The sequence below is a fragment of the Stenella coeruleoalba genome, assembly GCF_951394435.1.
Source record: "Stenella coeruleoalba genome assembly, chromosome: 14".
NCBI classification, from domain to species: domain Eukaryota; kingdom Metazoa; phylum Chordata; class Mammalia; order Artiodactyla; family Delphinidae; genus Stenella; species Stenella coeruleoalba.
The window spans coordinates 10,753,398-10,780,097 of NC_137160.1; positions in this window are offsets into that span (position 1 = coordinate 10,753,398).

Here is a 26,700-nt window from a genome sequence, read left to right on the forward strand (position 1 = left end):
CTGTATATCTTCTTTGGAGAAATGTCTATTTAGTCTTCTGCCCAATTTTGGATTGAGTTGTTTATTTTTTTCATATTGAGCTGCATCAGCTGCTTGTAAATTTTAGAGATTAATCCTTTGTCCGTTGCTTCATTTGCAAATATTTTCTCCCATTCTGAGTGTTGTCTTTTCATCTTGTTTATGGTCTCCTTTGCTGTGCAAAAGCTTTTAAGTTTCATTAGGTCCCATTTGTTTATTTTTGTTTTTATTTCCATTTCTCTATGTGGTGGGTCAAAAAGGATCTTGCTGTGATTTATGTCATGGAGTGTTCTGCCTATGTTTTCCTCTAAGAGTTTGATAGTGTCTGACCTTACATTTAGGTCTTTAATCCATTTTGAGTTTATTTTTGTGTATGGTGTTAGGGAGTGTTGTAATTTCCTTCTTTTACATGTAGCTGTCCAGTATTCCCAGCACCACTTATTGAAGAATCCTTGCATTCCTGGAATAAACACCACATGATCATGGTGTATGATCCTTTTAATGTGCTGCTGGGTCCTGTTTGCTAGGATTTTGTTGAGGATTTTTACATCTGTGTTTATCTGTGTTATTGGTCTGTAGTTTTCTTTTTTTGTGGCATCTTCGTCTGGTTTTGGTATCAGGTGATGGTGGCCTTGTAGAATGGGTTTGGGAGTGTTCCTCCCTCTGCTGTATTTTGGAAGAGTTTGAGAAGTACAGGTGTTAGCTCTTCTCTAAATGTTTGATAGAATTCGCCTGTGAAGCCATCTGGTCCTGGGCTTTTGTTTGTTGGAAGATTTTAAATCACAGTTTCAACTTCAGTGCTTGTGATTGGTCTGTTTATATTTTCTGTTTCTTCCTGGTTCAGTCTTGGAAGGTTGTGCTTTTCTAAGAATTTGTCCATTTCATCCAGGTTGTCTATTTTATTGTCGTACAGTTGCTTGTAGTAATCTCTCATGATCCTTTGTACTTCTGCAGTGTCAGTTTTTACTTCTCCGTTTTCATTTCTAATTCTGTTGATTTGAGTCTTCTCCCTTTTTTTCTTGATGAGTCTGGCTAATGGTTTATCAATTTTGTTTATCTTCTCAAAGAACCAGATTTTAGTTTTATGGATCGTTGCTATTGTTTCTTTCATTTCTTTTTCATTTATTTCTGATCTGATCTTTATGATTTCTTTCCTTCTGCTAACTTTGGGGTGTTTTTGTTCTTCTTTCTCTAATTGCTTTAGACGTAAGGTTAAGTTGTTTATTTGAGATGTTTCTTGTTTCTTGAGGTAGGATTGTATTGCTATAAACTTCCCTCTTAGAACTGCTTTTGCTGCATCCCATTGGTTTTGGGTCTCTGTGTTTTCATTTTCATTTGTTTCTAGGTATTTTTTGATTTCCTCTTTGATTTCTTCAGTGATCTCTTGGTTATTTGGTAGTATATTGTTTAGCCTCCATGTGTTTGTATTTTTTACAGATTTTTTCCTGTAATTGATACCTATTTTCATAGCATTGTGGTCAAAAAAGATACTTGATATGATTTCAGTTTTCTTAAATTTACCAAATCTTGATTTTTGACCCAAAATATGATCTGTCCTGGAGCATGTTCCATGAGCCCTTGAGAAGAATGTGTATTCTGTTGTTTTTGCATGGAATGCAAAAATGTCAGTTAAGTCCACCTTGTTTAATGTGTCATTTAAAGCTTGTGTTTCCTTATTTATATTCATTTTAGATGATCTGTCCATTGGTGAAAGTGGGGTGTTAAAGTCCCCTACTATGACTGTGTTACTGTCAATTTCCCGTATTCTGGCTCTTAGCATTTGCCTTATGTATTGAGGTGCTCCTATGTTGGGTGCATAAATATTTACAATTGTTATATCTTGTTCTTGGATTGATCCCTTGATCATTATGTAGTATCCTTCTTTGTCTTTGTAATAGTCTTTGTTTTAAAGTCTATTTTGCCTGAAATGAGAATTGCTACTCCAGCTTTCTTTTGATTTCCATTTGCATGGAATATCGTTTTCCATCCCCTCACTTTCAGTCTGTATGTGTCCCTAGGTCTGAAGTGCATCTCTTGTAGACAGCATGTATATGGGTATTGTTTTTGTATCCATTCAGCCAATCTATGTCTTTTGCTTGGAGCATTTAATCCATTTACATTTAAGATAGTTATTGATATGTATGTTCCTATTACCATTTTCTTAATTGTTTTGGATTTGTTATTGTAGGTCTTTTCCTTCTCTTCTGTTTCCTGCCCAGAGAAGTTCCTTTAGCATTTGTTGTAAAGCTGGTTTGGCGGTGCTGAATTCTCTTAGCTTTTGCTTGTCTGTAAAGGTTTTAATTTCTCCATCCAATCTGAATGAAATCCTTGCTGGGTATAGTTATCTTGGTTGTAGGTTTTTCCCTTTCATCACTTTAAATATGTCCTGCCACTCCTTTCCGGTTTGCAGAGTTTCTGCTGAAAGATCAGCTGTTAACCTTATGGGGATTCCCTTGTATATTATTTGTTACTTTTCCCTTGCTGCTTTTAATATTTTGTCTTTGTATTTAATTTTTGATAGTTTGATTAATATGTGTCTTGGCGTGTTTCTCCTTAGATTTAACCTGTATGGGACTCTCTGCGCTTCCCAGACTTGATTGACTATATCCTTTCCCATTTAGGGAAGTTTTTAACTATAATCTCTTCAAATATTTTCTCAGTCCCTTTCTTTTTCTCTTCTTCTTCTGGGACCCCTATAATTCAAATGTTGGTGCGTTTAATGTTGTCCCAGAGGTCTCTGAGACTGTCCTCAATTCTTTTCATTCTTTTTTCTTTATTCTGCTCTGTGGTAGTTATTTCCACTATTTTATTTTCAGGTCACTTATCTGTTCTTCTGCCTCAGTTATTCTGCTATTGATTCTTTGTAGAGAATTTTACATTTCATTTATTATGTTGTTCATCATTGTTCATTTGCTCTTTAGTGCTTCTTGGTCCTTGTTAAACATTTCTTATATTTTCTCAATTCTGTTTCCAAGATTTTGGATCATCTTGACTATCATTACTCTGAATTCTTTTTCAGGTAGACTGCCTATTTCCTCTTCATTTGTTTGGTCTGGTGGGTTTTTACCTTGCTCCTTCATCTGCTGTGTGTTTCTCTATCTTCTCATTTTGCTTAACTTACTGTATTTGGGGTTTCCTTTTCGCAGGCTGCAGGTTCGTATTTCCCATTGTTTTTGGTGTCTGTCCCCAGTGGCTAAGGTTGGTTCAGTGGGTTGTGTCAGCTTCCTGGTGGAGGGGACTGGTGCCTGTGTTCTGGTGTATGAGGCTGGATCTTGTCTTTCTGGTGGGCAGGTCCACCTCTGGTGGTGCATTTTTTTTTTTTTTTTTTTTTTTTTTTTTTTGCAGTACGTGGGCCTCTCACTGTTGTGGCCTCTCCCATTGCAGAGCACAGGCTCCGGACGCACAGGCTCAGCAGCCATGGCTCACGGGCCCAGCCGCTCCGCGGCATGTGGGATCTTCCCAGACCGGGGTACGAACCTGTGTCCCCCGCATCGGCAGGTGGACTCTCAACCACTGCACCACCAGGGAAGCCCTGGTGGTGCATTTTTGTGTGTCTATGACCTTATTATGATTTTAAGTAGCCTCTCTGCTAATGGGTGGGTTTGTGTTTCTGTCTTGCTAGTTTTTTGACATAGGGTGTCCAGCACTGTAGCTTGCTGGTCGTTGAGTGGAGCTGGGTGTTAGCATTGAGATGGAGACCACTGGGAGAGCTTCACTGTTTGATATTACATGGAGCCAGGAGGCATCTTGTGGACCAATGTCCTGAACTCGGCTCTCCCACCTCAGAGGCACAGGCTTGACACCCGGCTAGAGCACCAAGACCATGTCAGCCACATGGCTCAGAAGAAAAGGGTGAAAAAGTGAAAGAAAGAAAAAACAAAACAAAATAAAATAAAAGTTATTATAATGAAAAAATTATTGAAAATAAAAAAATTAAAAAGTAATAAAAAAAGAAAAACAAGAAAGAAAGAAGAGAGCAACCAAACCAAAAAACAAATCCATCAATGATAACATGCGCTAAAAACTATGCTGAAAAAAAAAACAACAGAAGAACAGACAGACAGAACCCTAGTCCAAATGGTAAAAGCAAAGATATACAGACAAAATCACACAAAGAAGCATACACATACAAACTCACAAAAAGATATAAAGGAAAAATATATGTATATCTATATATTAAAAAAAAGGAAAAGAGCAACGAAATCAATAAACAAAGCTACCAATGATAATAAACTCTAAATAGTAAACTAAGATAAGCATAAAACCAGAAACAAATTAGATGCAGAAAGCAAACCTCAATTCTATTGTTGGTCCCAAAGTTATCGCCTCAATTTTGGGGTGATTCATCGTTTATTTATGTATTCCACAGATGCAGCATACATCAAACTGATTGTGGAGATTTAATCTGCTGCTCCTGAGGCTGCATGGAGAGCTTTCCCTTTCTCTCTTTGTTTGCACAGTTCCTGGGGTTCAGCTTTGGATTTGGCCCCACCTCTGCATGTAGGTCGCCTGAGGGCCTCTTTGGGAAGTCTGAGGTCTTCTGCCAGCATACAGTAGGTGTTCTGTAGGAGTTGTTGCACATGTAGATGTATTTCTGATGTATTTGTGGGGAGGAAGTTGATCTCCATGTCTTACTCCTCTGCCATCTTGAAGGTTTCTCTATACCACTAATTTCTGAGCTAACTTGTTAGCAACTCTCTTAATCAGTTTGGGCTGCCATTTTTAAAAAATCCAAATACCATAAACTGGGTGATTTTGACAATAGAAATTTATTTTCTCACTGTTCTGGAGGCTGGAAACTCCAAGATCAAGGTTCTGGCAGGGTTCAATCTTTATTTATTAGTTGATTCAACCTTATTTAACCTTATTAGTTAATTCAGTTCTTATTTAACCCATTAGGTGATCATTTCTTTATTACTCCAGTGATGAGGCATTCTTAATATATTGATAGGATGAATGAGCTGATAACAACATATTCATTAGGAATGAACTAATTTACAAGTAGAATAAATGTGCTTATCAACAGTTATACAATGCACGTGTAAAGAAGCAAAAATAGAAAGCATGGGGTAAAGGAAATTTTGAAATACAATTATAGAGAAAATTGTTTGGGAGCAGACAAATGATATCCTGATGACTCAAACAATTCAAATGATCGTACTTCTAATCATCAACCTATTATTTCTCAGTGAATCTTGCCTACAGAAAAGTGAAAACACAATCTTCTAATTTCAGATGCTAATTAGTTCATGCAAGATTTTCTATTATTGATTCTCTTATCTTGTAATCTAAAATTATTGAGGCTAATTTTTTCTCCAAAATCTCTATTAGGGAATTGCAAGCCATACTAAAAGAGTGGTGTAAGGTTGGACTACTCAGAAAAATTATTATAGTTTCTATTTCTCTCAATAAAAAACATTTAAATCCAGACTTAATTATCGGAAGCCTGGAACCCTCTATACAACATACTTCCCATCTATTCTGATGATTATTAGTGATCAAATGCCAGCCTGTCAAGTTGAGAGTGACAGAAATATAGAAAGAAAGGTACATGTTAACACCTACTGATACCCTTTTATAACTCAAATAATCTTGTGAAAAGTGTAATATATTCATTTTGAAATAAGGAAAATGTAATCAGATGTTATGTAAATTATCCGGACTTACAGAGCTAGTAAATGATGGAACTAATTCTGATTCCAAAAATCAAACCATTTTTTACTATTTAATTTTGTTGTAGTCAAATTTATATCACAACTCAAGTTGACTGTGTGTGTTTGTATGGGTGTGTATAATTTTATATTCGCTTATAATTAACTCAAGGTGTTATATTTCCCCCAGGTATTTGTTGGTTAGAGTTGACCTCCAACTGCAACTATCATTTCAAGAATTTAGCAGGAAAGGAGGACATTTTCTTGACAGGAAATAAATCCAGTAGCCATAAAATTACATTAAGTATAACTCTGCATTTTTTCCACATCCATCCCTTGGCAACCAAAACCTGACTCAGTTAAACTACATTATGTCCTCTGTTTATCACATTATCATCACTGTGTTTCTATCAATACTCTTACTCCCATAAATGATAATGTCCATTATACATCTAACAGGTGCAGGAACATTTACCAAACACTGAAATAAAAAAATATAATTTCAATATTCTCTGATTCAGAATGACTTCCTATTTAGTTGGCTTTCAGATCTCATACAGGAAAATACAATTTCCAGTACAAAGTAGATATTACTAGACTTCTCATGGCTAAGATAGAAAAATTATTACAACTAGCATTAGAGAAAGTGGTGAACGTAAAGTTTTGAGGTAGAAGAGGAAGACTTTGCAACAATGAAGATTTTATCTGGATCTCATTGGAAAACTAGGAATAAAATAAGTAGAGCTTAGCAACTAGGATATTATATGTAAAGGAAATGTTTTAAACAAAAAAATGAGAGCGAGAGTGAGAGCTAGGGGGAGGGGGGAGGGGGGGAGAGAGAGAGGAAGGAAAGGAGAACCTTAAAAGCCTTGCAGTATTTATTTGGTGAGAAAATATATTATTTCATTACTATTTTATAAGAAAAATATTATCAAATAATCTTTAAATAAACAAAGGCAAATATCTGTACAGTCACCCCTCAGTATGCATGGGGGATTGGTTCAGGACCCCTGCAGATACCAGGGGGTCCTGATGCTCCAGTCCCATACATAAAATGGAATAATATTTGCATATAACCTATGCAATCTTCTCCTATACTTTAAATCATCCCTAGATTACTTGTAATACCTAATACTATGTAAATGCTATGTGAATAGTTGCTGGTATGCAGCAAACTCAAGTTTTGCTTTTTGGCACTTTCTGGAAATATTTTTCTGAATATTTTCCATCCACAGTTGGTTGAATCCATGAATGGGGAACCCACAGACATGGAGGGCTAACTGTAATATAATTTGCTTAATAATCACAATGTTGAACTTTATCTGTACCCTGCGATCCTGAAAAAACAGAAAGGGGTGAGACAACCACATATCCTTCTAATTTCCGGGAAACCCTGGAAAGAACCACCTTTCCCCATAGGACAAGGTTAAGACTTGCCTATGGCTCCCTTGTTTCCTATGACAAGGCAGGGCACAGACCCTCCAAATCTCCATTCTTTGTTTCATAAACAACTAGTTCAACTGTTTGTCTTCCTCCAATCTGGACTAATGCCTGCTAATATGACTTGACCAAATTTTAATTAGGCTTCTCTCGTCCCCACAAGCCCTTGCAATCAGGCAAGCCTCCTGGTCCTGCCAAGGTCAGCTGACCACAGAGAAAAACACTTCCTGCTCAACTGTCTGGTCACACTACCTGCTCATCCAATAAGCCCTATCTGACTTCTTATAGATCTTCTGGTCAGAGTGTGCTCCCTATGGCTATAGCACCCCTTTCCATATTTCAATAGTCTGTTCAAATAAAGCCCCTCCTACCAATGTGCAGATTTGTTTCTCATTTGACAGCAGAGAAGTTCTGTTGAACTTCTGATGAGATGTACTGAGCTTAACTCATTGACGACTTATGTAATTACTGTGAAAATGGAGGAAAATAATTAGAGATGATAAATGCATTATTACATACAGATAATATTTTGGAATGCTCTTAAATTGGAACATTTAAATTTGGAAATGACTATACACAGAATAAAATAAAAATACATCTCTTTATCAAAAGTCATATTGAGAACACAGGGGTGGTGGCAGTGGTTACAGATAGAAATCACTTCTGACCTAGTACCCCTCCTAATCTTGGGGAAAATATCTGTGTATGTGCATTTCAAGAAGGAGCTTTAACAGGGAAAAAGTGGTGGCTGCAGGCTTTACTATTTAACCGGGGTTAATATATTTTAGTATATTTTGAAGCTCTACCTTTCTCATCAGCTAAGTAAATCTTTTCCAAGACCCACAGGCTATTACAAAATGGTAGATTGTTTTGAGATGGATTGGGATTTTTCAAAAGTATTATATATGTTTTAAATTCTAAGTGTTACCATATTGCTTGCTTCCATTTCCTTATTTAAGATCAGAGATTATAAAATTATGATAAATATTTTTATGAGTGGGCTTAGGTTTTCTGATGGATCATAGTGTTGTGGTCCCCAAAAGGAAATACTAGGGGGCAAAGTGCCACAGAAGCAGTCTGGCAGGAGCTTCTGAAAACCTAGTTATTTTGCCAAGTCATTATTTTTGAAGATCTCTGTCCTGTGATAATTAAATAAGGGTGCTCCCTCTAAAGGAAATTTGTTTAATCGAGAGATTTCTGGGAAAATTCATCTCTGTATGTTCTTTCTCCTTAAATCATAGTAAATGTTGAAAATTAGTTTGAATTGCCAAAAATGGACCATAAGTAGAATGGCCCATAAAATTCATGGTAAAATTCATGGCAGTGACCTTGAAAATGTGTAGGTGTGTCTGTTTGTGTGTGCATAGTTTGTGTACATTGAAGAGAAAGCATTTAAAACCGGAAATTTAATGACAATCCCTACTGAAAGTTTCTAATATAATTCTAACTAGATGAATTTTTGTTTTGTGGGATTTCAAATATTTATCTTTTTTATGTGAGTTTGTATCTTTGTTTTCATTTGAAAAGCAGATCTTTTATTTGTGAATTCAGCTTTTTTGCATAGAAATTTTATAATTTAGTGGTAACTGTATCATCTGTTTCTCAGCAAAAGATAGGATGTCCTGTGTTGTTATGCTACTCTATGAAGACATAATGACTAGAATAAGATGAATAGGCATATACCCTGAGAAAACCATAATTCAAAAAGACACATGCACCCCAATGTTCATTGCAGCACTATTTACAATAGCCAGGCATGGAAGCAACCTAAATGTCCATCAACAGATGAATGGATAAAGAAGATGTGGTACATATATACAATGCAGTATTACTCAGCCATAAAAAGGAGTGGAATTGGGTCACTTGTAGAGACATGGATGGACCTAGAGTCTGTCATACAGAGTGAAGTAAGTCAGAAAGAGAAAAACAAATATCGTATATTAGCACATGTAAGTGGAATCTAGAAAAATGGTACAGATGAGCCTATTTGCAGGGCAGGAATAGAGACGCAGACGTAGAGAACAGATGTGTGGACACAGTGTTGTAGGAAGGGGGGGCCGGATGAACTGGGAGATTGTGATTGACATATATACACTACCATGTGTAAAACAGCTAGTGGGAACCTTGTGTATAGTGCAGGGAGTCAACTCGGTGCTCTGTGGTGACCTAGATGGGTGGGATGGGGGGTGGGAGGGAGACCAAAGAGGGAGGGGATATATGTATACATATAGCTGATTCACTTCGTTGAACAGCAGAAATTAACACAACACTGTAGAGCAACTATACCCCAATTTTTTAAAAGAAGTCTATGTATTGTGAAACATAGTAAGAAAATTCTCTTTAAAGTAATCCTTTAGCCCATATACTGTGATATGTACTCATTAATATTCCTTACTTAGATCATCCCAGGCTCTTTTCATCATACCGTCTTATTTCTGGAGGGAACAACAAACTTTGAAAATAAGAAGGTAGGCGTTAAAATTTTTATTTTAAAAAGTAAAAAGGAAGCATTGGAAATAAATTATGAAGGTAGGAAGTCAAAATTAATGTGTGAAGGCACTGAAATAATTTTAATATCTACCTGCAGAGTTTTCAGGTTATAGCATTCTCAATACCCAAGTCATGGGACCAGATATAACCAGTAATGCAGCATACATTTCATAAATCTTTCATCTGTTTCTTCCCTTTTTACTTAATCACGGACATTGCTGGAAAAACTCTCCATTTAACCACACAAAGCATGACACATCAGCTTACAAATACACTGATAATTCCCCCAACCTAAACAAACAAACAATTTTAACTCCGTGTTTTATTAAACTTCTACCTCCAATCCTCTGCTTATGTCACACAAAATATATTTATTGAAAGGATCCAAGTATTTGAATGTATAATATTTTCCTGCATATATACATGGACAGTCATGTTTTTAATAAATAAAAATCAATTTTCTCAAAATTTTTTTAAAAAGAGATCTGTCTCCAACTCTAGTTTTGCTTCATATAGATACAATTTTTTAATTGAAGTATAGTTGTTACGATATTGTGTTAATTTCTGCTGTACAGTAAAGTGACTCAGTTACACACACACACACACATATATATATATACATATATATATATATATATATATATATATACACATTCTTTTTTATATTCTTTTCCATTATGATTTATTCCAGGACATTGAATATAGTTCCCGTGCTATACAGTAGGACCTTGTTGTCCATCCATTCTATATGTAATAGTTTGCATGTACTCACCGCAAATTCCCAATCCATCCCTCCCCCACCCCACCTCCCCTTTGGCAACCACAAGTCTGTTCTCTAAGTCGACAGATGAGTGGATAAATAAGATGTGGGACACGTGTACAATGAAATACTACTCAGTCATGAAAAAGGACGAAGTAATGCCAGTGCAGCAACATGGATGCAACTAGAGATTATCATACCAAGTGAAGTAAGTCAGAAAGAGAAAGACACATACAATATGAGATCACTAAAATATGACACAAATGAACCTATTTATAAAGCAGAAATAGACTCACACATATAGATACAATTTTTGAGAGTGGCTGAGCTGACATATTCCTAAGTACTTTAAAAAATGGATCAAGAAATTACTGCTTCCAAGATTGTGCATTCACTTAATACTGTTAGTGAAATCTATATAGAATAAAAGTGTTCTGGGGCTTCCCTGGTGGCGCAGTGGTTGAGAATCTGCCTGCTAATGCAGGGGACACGGGTTCGAGCCCTGGTCTGGGAAGATCCCATATGCCGCGGAGCAACTAGGCCCGTGAGCCACAACTACTGAGCCTGTGCGTCTGGAGCCTGTGCTCCACAACAAGAGAGGCTGCGATAGTGAAGAGGCCCGCGCACCACGATGAAGAGTGGCCCCCGCTTGCCGTAACTAGAGAAAGCCCTCGCACAGAAACGAAGACCCAACACAGCCAAAAATAAATATAAAAATAAATAAATAAAAAAGATTACTATTAAAAAAAAAGTGTTCTGAATATTATTGTTACAATAATGGAAAGGACACAGGATTGGATGTAAGGATTCTGAGGTTCTAGTAATTTCTAAATACCAGGTTTTTCATTTGTATAATGCAATAAAAGCTACCTTTATATCTGTGCTGTTATGAAAATTAAATAAATTGGTATGCTGTGATTCATTACATCTAGAAAACTGTCAGTTTTAAAGAGGGACCACTATTTATGTATGACTAAGAAAAAAAATATGTCCAATTAAACTATAAGAGGAAAACTTCAAATTTTTATTTTATATATGACAGAATTTTTTAGAATATATAAGTCTAGTAAATCCTCCAATAATATATTAGAAATATATTTTTGTTTCCAAGATTTTCTGAATACCCTGTAACCTTTCACTTCAACGTAAACCACAAAATGCTGTTTTAACACAATTTAAACAATACATAGATTTAAGTAAAGCATATAATGCCATTGATTTGCTGTTAATATGAATACCAATGACCAGATTTGGGCAAGTGCCGTCAGTGATAACTATGCCCAGACAGCCACCTGGACAAGAACAATTGCAGGACACCAAAGATTTTACAGTGCATCCAGTTTCAGAGGACAAAATGGGTTCAATGGCATACAGAATGTGAGATATTGAGTGCAGCTCTAAGAGACTGCTAACAAGTTAGTTCTAGGAGGGATATGGACATACAACTTTGAGTGAAGACTTTGAGTTTCATGATGATGTCTATCTCAAATATCTACTGTAAGAATTATATGACATATTTTTGTAATATTTATTGAGGGTCTTTTCCATATGTTATCTCATTTAATCCCTTGCCCCTTCCCTGCAAAACCCTGCATTATATAAAGTTATTTCATTTATTTTATAAAGGAGGAAACTAAGCTTTGAAATTAGGTGACTAAGATCATACAGACATTCAAAAAAGCCCAAAACACTAATTCGAAAAGATACATACACCCCAGTGTTCATAACAGCATTATATACAATTGCCATGATATGGAAGCAACCTAAGTGCCCATCAACAAATAAATGGATAAAGATGTAGTATATATATATATGTATGTGTGTATGTATATATATATATATATATATATATATATATATATATATATATATGATGGAATACTACTCAGCTGTAAAAAAGAATGAAATTTTGCCATTTGCAGGAACATGGATGGTCTTGGAGGGTATAATGCTAAGTGAAATAAGTCAGACAGAGAAAGACAAATACTGTATGATATCACTTATATGTGGAATCTAGAAAAATACAACAAAATAATGAATATAACAAAAAAGAAGCAGACTCATAGATAAAGAGAACAAACTAGCAGTTACCAGTGGGGAGAGGAAAGTGGGGAGGGGCAATATAGGGGTAGGTGATTAAGAGGTACAAATGGTTATGTATAGAATAAGCTACAAGGATGTATTGTACAACATGGGGAAAATAGCCAATATTTTATCATAACTATAAATGGAATATAACCTTTTAAAATTGGGAATTACTGTATTGTACACCTGTAATTTATATAATACGGTACATCAACTATACTTCAGTAAAAAATTTTTTTAAATCATACAGACATTAAATAGAAAGAGCAGAGCTGTTTCTATTTCTGAAACTTCACAATTTTCCTCAAAATATATATTAAAATATCCAAAATCTAAGAGTGTAGGAAAAAACAGTTGTGCTTCAGTGGAAAACTATGCATTAGCTAGAGGGCACTCCTGAAGTTTGTCTGATTCAGATTACCTGGGAGTTATTCTGCAGCTCTGGAAATTATAGGAACTTTTAGAAATGCAATGCAAGTAGTCTATAGACAGGCAAATTCTGTCCTGCCTAGTAGAGGTCAAAGTGACTCTCCTCCCCCCACACCTGCTCCCCAGGGCTGAAGAAGGTAATTTTGCCTCCATTGACACATACTTTTCAATATTGCCTATCTATAAATATGCCTTTTCTTTGGATTCTCCTTTGATAGCATCATGGTGTACCCTTCAGTTAAAATTATCAGCACATGTTCACTTTTATAACTTTATGATAGTCATTTTTTAATTGTCTTTTAACAATAGTCAGCAAAATATTATACTACTTTTATTTATTTATTAATCAAATGCATTCACTGATTTTTGTATCCTGACTTAAACCTCTGTCTTTCATTCATCTTGAAAACGATAATGATGACAATTTGCCTGAGGATGGATGTGGGTTAGGAGCGCGGAATACAAATATGCTTTCCCGCCAGCTTTGTGACCCTGAAAACAAATGAAATATTTGTGAAACTAGCTACTAAGTTCTGCTGTTTTTAGCCTTTCTACTCTGAATGTTAAATGTGTGCATTCTCAAAAAGTTAACTATTTCTTTCTAAGACACCTTGACAAGGCTTACTTCTTTGTAGACCCACATGGTTATTTGTATCTTTAATTATTTGTATCTTTAAAATTAGTAGTAATAATAATCCAAATTTCTTGAACTTTATTAACCCTAATTTTTATCAATAATAAAATATCAGTACATATTATCATTACCATATTTAGGCAATTACCATGCTTATAATGATAACCTTGAAAAATAGTATATTATATAAAACACAGATATTTAGTCTTTAGAGAAAGGCTTGAATTTTGATTATCTATCTTTTTTAACTGAAAATGAGTGTTAAGTTTTAGTACATCATTAGCTAAGACCTTTCTTCCTGTCTTGTCCCTATGATTTCATGTTAGCTGAATCGACATCACTTAGGTATCTACTAAATTCGATCTAAAACTGAGTCCAGAAAAAGTTTAGAGTAAGAAACCCCATTTCTTTAACACTGAAACATGACTAGTTAGTTATATTTAAAACAGTAGTATTCCATTGAAATAAAAATCAGCTAGTCTTGGAGCTATAATGAAATTAGTGACTAAGCAAATTGCTGTAGTTAAATAAGAAGCTACTTCTAGAATCAGTAGGTGTTGTTAACATAAATGTATTTAGCAAAGAAAAATGTGGACGCCCATCGGGTTCTCTAGCAATTTGATTGTCTTCTCCTATGCTTCAATATTAACCTCCTTCAATGAAAGAAAAACTGGGGATTGGTTACAAGCAATTCTAAGTAAAATACTGAAGAAGGAAAAACTTACCTTTAATATTCTATACTCTCCATCTCTTTTTCTTCCTGCTTCATCTGTCCACTCACCTGATCCCCTTCCAGGTGCCTCATTTTACTGAGACTAATCGGTCACTGAAAGAAGAACATGGATTAAACTAAGAAAGGCCTTTATGGCTGAGTTCCCTGCCAACATATACTTAAAAGGCAATTTCCCTCTGATGTGTCATCGTGAGACCAGTGCGGACTTAGTGATCTCATTTTAATTTATACTTTACATTATCAGACCAATAGAAAACAAGACTACCTATTTTAAAAATATTTCTGGAGCTTGAATCTGTGCTTTATTTATAAGTTTCAGATTTCATCCACTTGTCTAGGTGTTATATTTATTAGATTTAATGATGATTTATCTCTTTTATTCCTGGACTCCAAAAGGAGTTTCCATGATTCAAGAAAATAAAAAAAGAATAATGTTGGGCTAGACTTCTTTAATGTATGAAAAATATTTGTCTGGTCTTGCTTATCTTTGGCAAAAAGTATATTTATCTAAAAATATTTTGAGCTACTCTCAAAGTAACGACACCTCTATCCCCTTCCCATATACAAGTAAAGCCATCTTTAAATTTTTATGTAAATTGCTAAATGCAATATACTATGTATCTTGAAGAGAAAGAAATTTTAATTAAACAGATTAATTCTCTGAATCCCTGAGTTTCTGAAAACACAATTTCAGATAAAATATAGAGGAGTTTTTAAAAGGATTTTTTTTAGGGTGCATCATTCTGATTAAACATAAGTAACACAAAAACATATTGCTGGTCATCAGTATGATGGAAGCAAAAGAACTGTAAATGATTTATCGCTATAATACCTGTGCCAATTAGACGTGCTGTTTGAATGCTTAAATATCCTTCACTTTTCTCTTATAAGCAAATTTCAGAACCTGTCATAGCACATAATTATTTTTTCCTTTTGAGAATGTTTCACATGCACAGAAACTATTGTCTTTCCTGATCTTTTTGATTGGAAAAGTCATGCCCAAGCACATCAGAAACCACCTGGCAATTCCCATAGAAAAGATAGAAGTAAAGCAGCATTTCATGGGGTCACTTGTAATCTCCTAGAATGCTACATCCATCTTGTTGAAAAGGGTACATTAGCCCTGTAGTTCTCCTTTTCTAAAATTAGATGTTTTATTTCATTTACTAAATTATCACATCAGTCAAGAGATGAAGTTAAGTTACTGAGTAACATGCTGTCCGAGGATGGATTTTTCAGAGCTGTGTATCACTTTCTTGATATTACAATAAGAACTCATGTAAGAATAGAACAAAAGCATCATCTAGAATGCTTGGAGATAATTCACTATGGAAGGTAAACACTCAAAAAAATATGAGGGCAAGAGCTATTCTTCTGATAAAATTTGCCAATAACTTCAGGGATAAAAGAATTCCTAAACAACCTCTGATATTATAATTAAAGAGCATGAAGATCCGAAACCAAACAAAAAATATTTCATGATATGGGAAAGGCACTCCCTAAACAGATGGGGTATAACACAAGGCTTCTGAATTTTCAGTTACTCCATTATAGCCTGGCAGTGCAACAGTTCATATATCAGGAGCGTATTATGGGAAGCTGTTTTTAAAATATCCAAATGATAGATATTCCCTTCCTGTTTTTAGAATAAATGGCCTACTGTAATGGTGGAAATTATAGCCTTTGCTTCAAAAAATTCTGGGAAAATGAACCATCACAAGCCTTTAAACCTATTTGTCTATTTCTTATGGTTTTCCCTCGAAATTCATTTTAGTAAAGGTCTAAGAGTTTTTAAATGTTAAAAATCATGTTTTTCAAACATAATACCTGTGCAAGAGTAAAGATATGTGTTTTTTAGTAATTAAGATATGCTCATGTACAATAGCTAAATTGACTAAATCTAGAATAGGTGACTAGAGATTTGGTCGATGTGGGAAAGACATTTCTATGATAATCCTACTGCTTACGTTATGAAATTATGACAACACTTGCTTTACATTTTAAGGAACATTATGAAAATTAATTATGTAATGTTGCTATATAAATATATTCATATCCATTCATCATTATTAAAATATTAAATTGTCTATGACTTTATAGAATGAACTCCACTTTTACCATAATATGCAAGCTTTTTTTAAGAATAGGAAATCATTAACTCATTGGCAACAACATTTAGAAACGTTTATCAAACATTAAACACTGAATAGTAATAAATACCACCTAGTGTTCACAGAAAATATTCTTTCTATAAGAATTGCAAAATTTTACATTTAGTTTGACTCAAGTTTATGGTATATCTGCACAGGGATACATTATTATGTAAATAAATGTTTTGATGCTGTATTGGTGCAATTCAATGTGTACTCTAAGACTTATTTATAAATATAAATATAATATTTTTAAAAAGCATGTTGCATTTGTATATAAAGTGGTGAAAGCACACGAACCATTTAACAACAAAGTGAAAGAAAGAACTATAGGTAATGTGATGGCTTTGTTTAGCAATTTAAGAGATTAATTGTTGATTAAGTATCAGAGACAGTAATGGTTATTAGTCTAGTAGAAAAATAAATTACTTTGACCTGTAATTTACTGAAAATGCTTCTTAGAAGAGAGTATACTTTAGCTTAGTCATAAAAGGCATAATAAACTTGAATAGATGTGAATATTCTTAAGTATAACATTTAAATTTCAACCACCATTCAAACTTGACAAGTATATAGTGCAAAAAGGGATCGTGACATTGCACAAGGTGCTAAGTAATAACTAAACATTCTTGAACACATAGCAATACAAATTTTTTTTGGGGGGGAGAGGAAAATCTTGCATCTGATTCATTCAATTTTTCAAAATAAATAGGCAATGACATGACAGATGACACTTGTCTTCCTAAATATCATTTATAAAGTACATAAAAAGAAATGCATTTTTAAAAGCTATATGAAGTAACTTTGCCCATATATTTCTGGTTATAAAGTACTTTAATTCCTCATAAGTTTCTACCTTAACTTTTCTCGGAATGCCCACCACCTTTGAGTTTGTTCCTTTTATTTGGTAAAAGAGGTCTCATAGCCAGGGAACAGTTGGTACACTGCTGAGACTGCTATTTTCCATCTGGATCTCTGAATTCTTTCAGTATGTATCTGTTATATCTGGCTTCTTACCATTGTGTTTGGGAGGCGTATCCATGACATGGAGTGTAGCATCAGTTTGTTTATTTTCCTTACTATATAGTATTCTAATGTGTGAATATATCCCAATTTATTTGTGCACTATGCTATTAATGACCATTTAGGTTGATTTCAATTATTTTGATTTCCTTGTTTTAAATAGTGCTGTTATCAACATGATATTGGCATACAGGTGTGCACAATTCTGCTGGGAACACACCCAGGAATTTCTGCATGTGTGATAGGCACGTGAGCTGTGTTAGTAGGTAATTCCAATTGTTTCCAAATTGATGGAAACAATTTACATTCCAGCAAGAGTTCCAGGTGCTCTACTTTCTTTACCACACTTGGTATCATCAGACTTTTGCTTTGTAGCCATTCTGGTGGCGTCACAGTTTACCTTTATACTTCCCTTGAATTTTAATTAAATTGAGCATTTTTAAAATATGTTTAATGAAGATTTCATATTTCCTTCAGTGAAGTGATATTCAAGTGTATGCCTATTCTGAGAGTGAGGTTACTTGCATTTTTCCTGTTGACTTACAAATATTCTCTATGTATTCTGGATATAAGTCCCTTGTCTGTTATATCTATTGCAAAAGTAGATTCTTTTCTCTGCTTTGCACTTTTACTTTCCTATTGAAGTCTTGTGATGAACAGAAGTTTCTGAGTTTAATGTAGTAGAATTCATTAATATTTCCTTTATGATTATGGCTTTTTTGCCAAAATCATGCATAATATTCTTCTGAATACCCTGATTTTTTCCATCTCTTCTTTTTTGTTCTGCCCCTCCATCTCAGGAGTTTCTCATAGTTTATTATTGTTGTTTTTAATTTCTTGGATTTCTGCTTTATAGCCCCTTACAGTTTCTTCACTGTTAATTTTTGAGGGAAGAAACAGGAAGCCTTCCTAATTTGCCATCTTGGCAGAAAGTTTAAAAATGACATTCGTTTTAGGTGATTAACACTTCTTGGTCATCTATTATATGTCAGATACCAAGGATAAATGATGAAGACATACCATTTCTAGACATAGCTTCATATCAATCTACTTACAGAGGAAAACAAACAGGAAAAGATAAGATATAAATGCAATAAAGCTTTGTGTATGTGAGTGGGAATGGAGAAGAGTACCATTTAGGCCAAGCCTTTTTGAGCTTGGAATGTCTGAAAAAGACTGCTGAAAAATAAGGCTCCGCTTGACTTTAGACTTGATGATTTTTCTTGATTTTAGCTCTCAGGCTGAAGCAGCCTTGGTGGGGAAGCAGGTGGGGATTGGCTTGAGCTGTCAAAGCCATGTGGAGAGAAATTGAGTCCTGAACCATCAAACATTAGTCTTGGATTCTTGTCATTTCTATTAAGAATAAATGAGTTTTCAACAGATATAATTAGTCTAATTGTACTGAGATCCAACAGGAATTGCATTACGGCAAATAAGAATCAATTTTTAAATTACCATTTATTCATTTAACATTCACTAGATAACTGTTACTGAGGTAATTGTACCTAATTTTACAACTCTTATTCAGCTTTCCTTTCTCTGCAACGTATGCCTGTTGTACATACTATTGTTCCTACTGCTTCTCTCTCGCTAGTTAAGTCACAGTCAAGGAATTTTCACTGATGTTTAACTGATGATAGAACAATACAGGAAAGAGAAGGAGGGGAGAAAGTTCTCTGTCTTGACTATTAGAACTCCTGGGTGTTAGGGCTGGGGCTATGATTTTGGGGAATTTCGTTAGTAACAATGGTCAATTATATCCCCAAAGTAAAAGCTAACAATCAGTAACCTAATTACTCAGAAAGGTTTCTTTTGGAGGAATAATCAGAAATATTCTCTCAGTCTTAGTAAAAATGATGCAAGAAAGACAAACCATAACCTGTGTATCTGCTTATTCCTACAGCTCTCCTCCTCACTTTGATTTTGTCCAGACTATTTCCTAATAAAATGAATATAAGTTCCAATCAAATCATGAAATTTCAAAGCACCACTATATGTTCCAATATATACCTAATTCTCTCACAAGCAGATTTAAGTACAATCATCTGTTTTCAATGTTAAAAAATACAATAAGAGTGAACAGCTTAATGCCATCACAGTGATTGAGGTAAAAGGCTGAAAAATGTTAGTTCACAAGGACAAAAAACATTAGAAATATGGTTGTGAACTTCTCTACTTTAGAAACAAAAACTGGATTTGAAAAGACATCAAAACATATATGAACACACCAGGGACTGATTGTATTCTCTACAATCTTCAGAAGCACATCAAAGAAAATCTAACAAGCAACTTCAAAAAGCCTGGTCGTCTCACTGCAAGCTGCAGTTTGGGGAGAAAGAGCCTGTTAAGGACCTTACTGAGGAAAATGACGGGATCCACAGAGAAGATGAGGAGATTGACCTACAAACAATTTCTTCAAAAAATCACCAAAAGATGATACAAATTTCACCTAGAAATCAAAATAACACCAAAGTGTACGCTAGTTACAGGAGGTATAAAATACAAACAAGGAATATAAACAGTGAAAAAACAACTCAGTCTATTGAATTGTGTTTATAAAATCTATACAATAAGAGAGGTTTAATATATATTTAACAAAGAAACAAGAGAATGATTACAAATACTTACCTTGAACTGAAACGGAAATAAGAAAATAGGAAATAAGTCCAAGTTGAAATATTTTAATTAAAAAGATTTGCCGAGTATACGTAAGTTCATTCATTTTTTTCTCTGATTTAGAAACTAAAAACCCATAGGCACTAGGCTGTAAAGTAGATCTCTGGGACTTATCTTACATAACTGAAATTTTGTACCCTTTAACAATTACCTTTCCATTACCTATGGCTAACAATACTTTATTATATACCTAAAATTTTCTGAGAGGTTAGACCTTATACTAAATGTTCTTACTACAAAACAAACAAACAAACACCTAACAATAAAAAAGGGGCCCAAAAGAAACTCTGGGAGGTGATGGATATATTTTTGGCCTTGATGGTGGTGATGGTTTCATGGGTGTATATTTATCACCAAACTCATAGAGTTGTATACATTAAATATGTACAGCTTCTTATATGTCAATCATACCTCAATAAAGTGGTTTAAAAAAACTAAAAGCAAACCAGGATTTAGTGATGACAGGGTCTAAGGCCTTTGTTCTTTTTTTAATTAAAAATATATTTTAATAATAAAAATAGGCATATATGTCATTCTGATTACATAAAGAATACTTTTTTTATAAGAAAATGACAACATAGAGGATATAATGAAAAGCATAAACAGTACCAGATATTCTCTTGCCCTGAAATAACTCCCACTAAGATACATAACTCAAGCAGAAACACATACACATGATGAGGTGATTTGTTAATGCTATTGATCTTTCTATCATTTGTTCAAAACATGATGGATTGGAAGCTATAGTGCTCTTGGTCAGATATGTCTTTCTAGATCCCAGAACTTTTCTCCCAGCTGTCAGCAGTGTAGCCTGATAATGGCTTGAAGCTGAGTACATCCCCAGGGATGACTTTCCTTTTAAGAGAGGTGTTTTGCTCAAGGTTTTACCCTCTCTCCAAGCAAGGGCTTCCCGCACTCATCCACTATTTGATGTGTATGTGAGACTGACTGGTTCCCTTGCCTCTGATCAGGATACATATGAAGGACCTTCCAGGCTAAAAACTTCACATCCAATTAGCTGAGACTGCTGTTGTTATTGCAGCACAATTTAATCTTTTTTTCTTCTGTCCCATTCTTGCCTCACCCTTATTGCCTTTGTTCCTGAGAACAATTCCCAAAAACCACCCACGCAAATCTCTGATTCAGAGAGAGTTTTCTGTAGAATTTGCCCAATAACACTCTGTTAAGAGTGGTCCTTGGAAGAGACTCTAAAATGGGATCTTCGAAGCATCACCCGCTGGCTGGTGACAATGAAGACCCATCTCTGGTGGTGCTAAGTGGAGTACTGATAGCCATTGGAAGAGGGCGGCAGAGACTTTGTAAAAATTCACTGGTGGTGAAGCAGCATAAAATACCTTTGGATGCTTATTTGTGGTTTAATACATCAAGTTTTGAGAGGGAATAGAAATTTGAATCAAATGGCTGGTAGTGGAGACTGTTGCTTCTTTAGGAAAGACAGTGAAAGACCAAGGTATATTAATAACCAATTCAAAGCAAAGCTAGACAGCTTCCTTAGCATCATACAAAGAGATGTGAGGATCAGGCCCAAGACTATTAATAGGTGTCAGAGAATATTGAATTCTCAGCTTTGGCAAGCCTGCCATTTCAAAGTCAAGGCTGTAAGTTGAGAAGGATTGGGACTCTGAGACCAGGAATGGGGCATCCATTTCAAAGCAGTTGAAAATCTTGAATCCCCAAATATCTTGAAACTCTGTGGCCTGTGAAAGTAGCCCACTCTTTTCTGATAAAGTTTATTGCTTCCACTTTGCTTGAAGATGATGCAAATATCTCAGCCTTGCAAGAAAGCATTTCTCTGTTTTAGGAAATAGCCTCCCATCTCATCCTAATCACTAGTCCAGCAACTATGATCAAACTACAATGTATACTGTCAGAAATGAGCTAGATTTGCAGCAGGAAGAAAGGAAATATATCTGGAAGAAGCCACAGGAGTTAGACAATATGTATTAACAGGAGCCGGAAGAATATGTATAGGACTAGACCTCAGGGTTTTGGATTGGGAGAAGGGGTGTTCAAACAAAAAGTTGAGTAAAGGAGAGTTTATTGATATAGAAATACTGCCCCATGAAACAGACTGTAACACCCTGGCAAGTAGTTTCATTTTCCAGAAGCAATTTGCTTTACCTATTATAGATAATAGTATACATTTATGGTCTTACCCCAGGGTTATGTTGCTTTTCCTATTATGTATCACAATTGCAATCCAGAGTGACATGCGACATCTGGACATTCTACTGAATATCACATTAATGATATCTTTATACCATCATTTTAATCAGACTGGAGCAAGATATGACAAGTCTGCCTGAGAACTGGTAAGACACAAACAGCCCAGAGAGTGGGCAATAAACTGTATGGTGTTCCAAGGACCTGTTTCATCAGGAGAGTTAGAATGGTCATGGACTTTCCTGGAAATTATTCACAAAGTAAAGAAAAACAAATTCTCATCTCAACCTCCCAGCACTAAGAAGGAAGCACAATACCTGGAAGACCGAGGACAAGGAGGTCTTGGAAGGAGTCATATGGGCAGACTTAATGGGAATGGACATAAAAAGTGAAACTCTTTTCATCACAAATTGGCACTCACCAGAGAGCATCCAAACAACCAAGTAGACAGAAGAGGCACCAAACCGGCAGAAACACCAAACAACCAAGCAGGCAGAATGACTCAACTAGTTGATGTCAGTCAGTCTCTGCTGACACAACAAGCTTATGAATGGAGCTCTCATGGTATCAGGGGTAAATGCTGTGAATGGATCAACAGCATGGGCTCCTATTCAAGGCCAACCTATCTACTGCCTCTGCTGGTAAGACAGCCAGGCGCTAGATGGCATGCAGAAACAAAGCCATTCTAAACTTTATATGGAAATGCAAAGGAACTAGAATAGATAAAACAACTTTGAAAAAGAGAAATAAAGTTGGAAGAATTATGCTCTATTCTTTCAGAACTTATTATAAATCTATAGTACAAGTCAGTGTGGTACTGAAGTAAAAGATAGATAGATAAATGAAATTGAATGGAGAATCTAGAAACAGGACCACACATATATGGCCAATTGATTTTTGACAGATGTGCAAAAGCAATTCAAGGGAAACAATAATATTTTTACTAAATGCAGAAAATATAGCTATGTGCAAACAAACAAACAAACAAATGAACCTCAAACCCTACCTTACATCATGTGCAGAAATTAATCATGTACTCAAGACTGATCATATACCTAAATATGTAGCTAAAATTATAATACTTCTAGAACTAAATAAGACAATTTTAGTGATTTGGGGTCTGGCCAAGATTTCTTAAGTAGGACACAGAATTCACGAATTATTAATAAAATATCAAAAAATTAAACGCCATCCAAATTAAAAGCAGTAGTTCTTCAAAAGTCACTGTTAGGAGAACAAAAAGACAAGACAGAAACTGGGAGAACGTATCTGGAAAACTTATACCCAGCAAAGAAGTTAATTTAGAGTGTATTAAAAAACTCTTAAAACAACCACATACCCACTAGTATGGCTAAAATTAAAAAGATTGACCATACCAAATGTTTAGAAGGATATGGAACTAATTGAACTCTCACAAAGTGCTACTGTATACTTTGGATCCAGTTTGGTAGTTTCTTGAAAAGTGAGACATACACTTACCGTATAACCCAGCCATTCCACCCATAGGTATTTACTCCAGAGAAATGAAAGCATATCTCCCCACAGACATTCTCACAAATGTTCTTAGCAACTTTATTTGTATTAGTCAAAACCTGAGGAAAATCCAATGTCCATCCCAAGGAGACTAGACAAACAAGTGTGGTAAAGTAATAAAACCAAATATTTCTCAGCAATAAAAAGGAAAAAACTTTCAGTGGCTGACGGGAGATGGATGCGGGTTAGGAGATGGGCGGCAGGCAGCTGCAGGAATAGATTACAAAGGACAAACAGGAGATTTTGTTCTGTGGTGGTGATGGATACTTTCACTATCTTCATTACGGTAATGATTTCAAGGGTGCATATATATGTCAAAATGTCCAAACTCATCAAATTTTGCAATTTAAATACATTCAGTATAATTGTATGTCAATTATACTTCAGTAAAGCTGTTAAAAAACAATACATTTTACCATGTGGATTATAGAACATGTATCTACTACTTTTATAGAATATGTGTCCACCACTGATTTTCTGGGTTGCCTGTGTATATTTATCTTTCTAATATTAATGTATCATACAGAGTGTGGAGAATGTTTTTCTTAATTCAAGAAATAAAAGCAATTACAGACAGGAAATAGTATATGAAAAAACCACAAATATGTATACAAGTAGTTGTACAAATTTTAGTATGGCCTATGGACAATGAAAATTTTAGATCAGTTGAATTCTGCATGTATTAAATGCCAACTTTGTGCTAATAATTCAATCAGAAGCTGGAATAAGCAGAGAAATAAAAGCATTTTCAGTTTTATAGTTATCAACTATATATATAATATGGCACACAAGCCTCTGGATCCACTAGCTTCAAGAGAGTTTTAAGAAATGTAGCTTTCATACCATGGGCCCTGTACCCAGATATTTTATTAGTAAGGAATAAATGGAGAGCAAATACGGAGGGATAGATTATCATCTCCGCTAGGGTACAACACTTCGGCCAATTAGATATCCATGCACACTCTTTTTTGTACTCTTAAAATACATACACTATTTTCTAAGAGCAGCAACCCCAAAGTTCCATTTGGCTTCTTTATGAAGCTGAAACTCTAAGTAGAAATGAGTCTTCTTAGTTTGGTGAACTGTACGTCGTTTGGTGAAGATAGAGCCCTTCATACAGTAAAAGGTAAATTATCTTACTGTAAAAGGCCCAGGATGCAACAGTAAAGAAAAACAGTATGGGAATTCCCTGGCTGTCTAGTGGTTAGGACTCCAAGCTTCCACTGCAGGGAGGCTGGGTTCCATCCCTGGTGGGGGAACTAAGATCCCGTAAGCCGTACCAAAAAAACAAACAAACAACAACACAAAAACCAAAAGCAACAGAACAAAAATACAGTATGTCTGAAGCAAAAACTTTTATCAGAGCAAAAGGAGTCTGGAAAACAAATAGGAGCCATTGGAACATGGATGTTATCAAGTCACACAGACAGGGATTGAGAGTATCTCCTCTGGCTATAGTGTAAGCTCTTTACACTGGCAGACGCTGCTTTGCTTTCTTGGCGATTCATCCTTGTCCGTTACCTCCCACTGCCATGACTGAGGTGGACACAGGGGCTATGCTCCCCTTGGGGACTACAGGTCTTAGAGTTGGTTCCTTCTGTGCTTGCAGGGTGAGAATTATAAAAATTAAGACAATAACACCTGAACTTTACACAACATTGTAAATCAACTATACCGCAATAAAAATTTTAAAAGAAGAATCAGAGAAAAGGTAATTCTGAAATATGATGGTAAAGCAGGAGAGCCTGTACATGCTTTCATTGTTGATTGTTTCAAGTTTCAGTAAAAATATAAAATAACAAAAAGCTAGTAAAAGTGTGAGGAGCTAGAAAGTAATACATATCTGTAACTGCCTAGCTAAGCAAAACGTCTGATGCAGTTGAAGTGTTTCCATGGTGTGGAAATGTATATGCAAGAAGACAAATAAATGACAAGCGTCCACACTTGAGTAAAAATGAGACCAAAAAAACAAATTTGATTTAAAACATGAAGGAAAATAAAAACTTCTAATGTTAGAAGGTCAGACACCTACTAATAAGAGTATTGGATATTCTGAAGAAATCGCATACTGTTGGTGAAAGATACTCTCTTCCATCTTGAATGTCAGGAAGAGAAGGAATGAAGGTATAAAGCTCCCAGTGAAAGATAAGAGGAGCAATGTATTGTCATTTTTTGAGCAAACCAAAAGCATTTGACTACACTCTTAAATGTTGACCTCAGAACAAAGAAATGCGCAGCCCTGGAGGAGGTCAGGAAACTGAGGTCATTCCCAAGAAAGGTCACTATTTCTCACACCAAAGGATTTGAAGCTTACAGAGCCAGTTTAGTGTGTGAACAATTTTGTCTGCTCCTTGCTCGACTGTGCCAAAATACTTGGGCCTTAGTTTTTAGACGCTAAAGTTCAAAATAAGTGATTGATATGACTGTCACCTTGTAGGTAATTAAAAAAAACCCAAAATCTGCAAAAGTGCTAATAGTTGTAAACACTGTAACTTAGACCTAGTGAGAAGTATACATTATAACTGCCAACAGTTCTGCTAGGTTGCCTACAAAAGAATTTACACACCAACCCAAGTGAGCCGATGATGGTGGAATCCTGGCATAGACACATATCTGGTTAGGGTCACCAGTGCCCAGTTAATTGGGAAAGTAAGAGGTGAGAAATAGTTCTCAAATTATTTTTTTTAAGTTGAAATGAGAAGGAATTACAGCATAATGGATGGCATAAATTATGAATACTACCAGAATGATTAGGAGTGATGATTTAGTAACCAGACTGCTATGATATCAGTACAAATGCTGGTTTTACCACTTTGTTATTTTGTCATCTTGTGCAAGAAACAACCAGTATACATCTCAGTTTCCCCATAAGGAAACTAACAAGTTTTCACAAA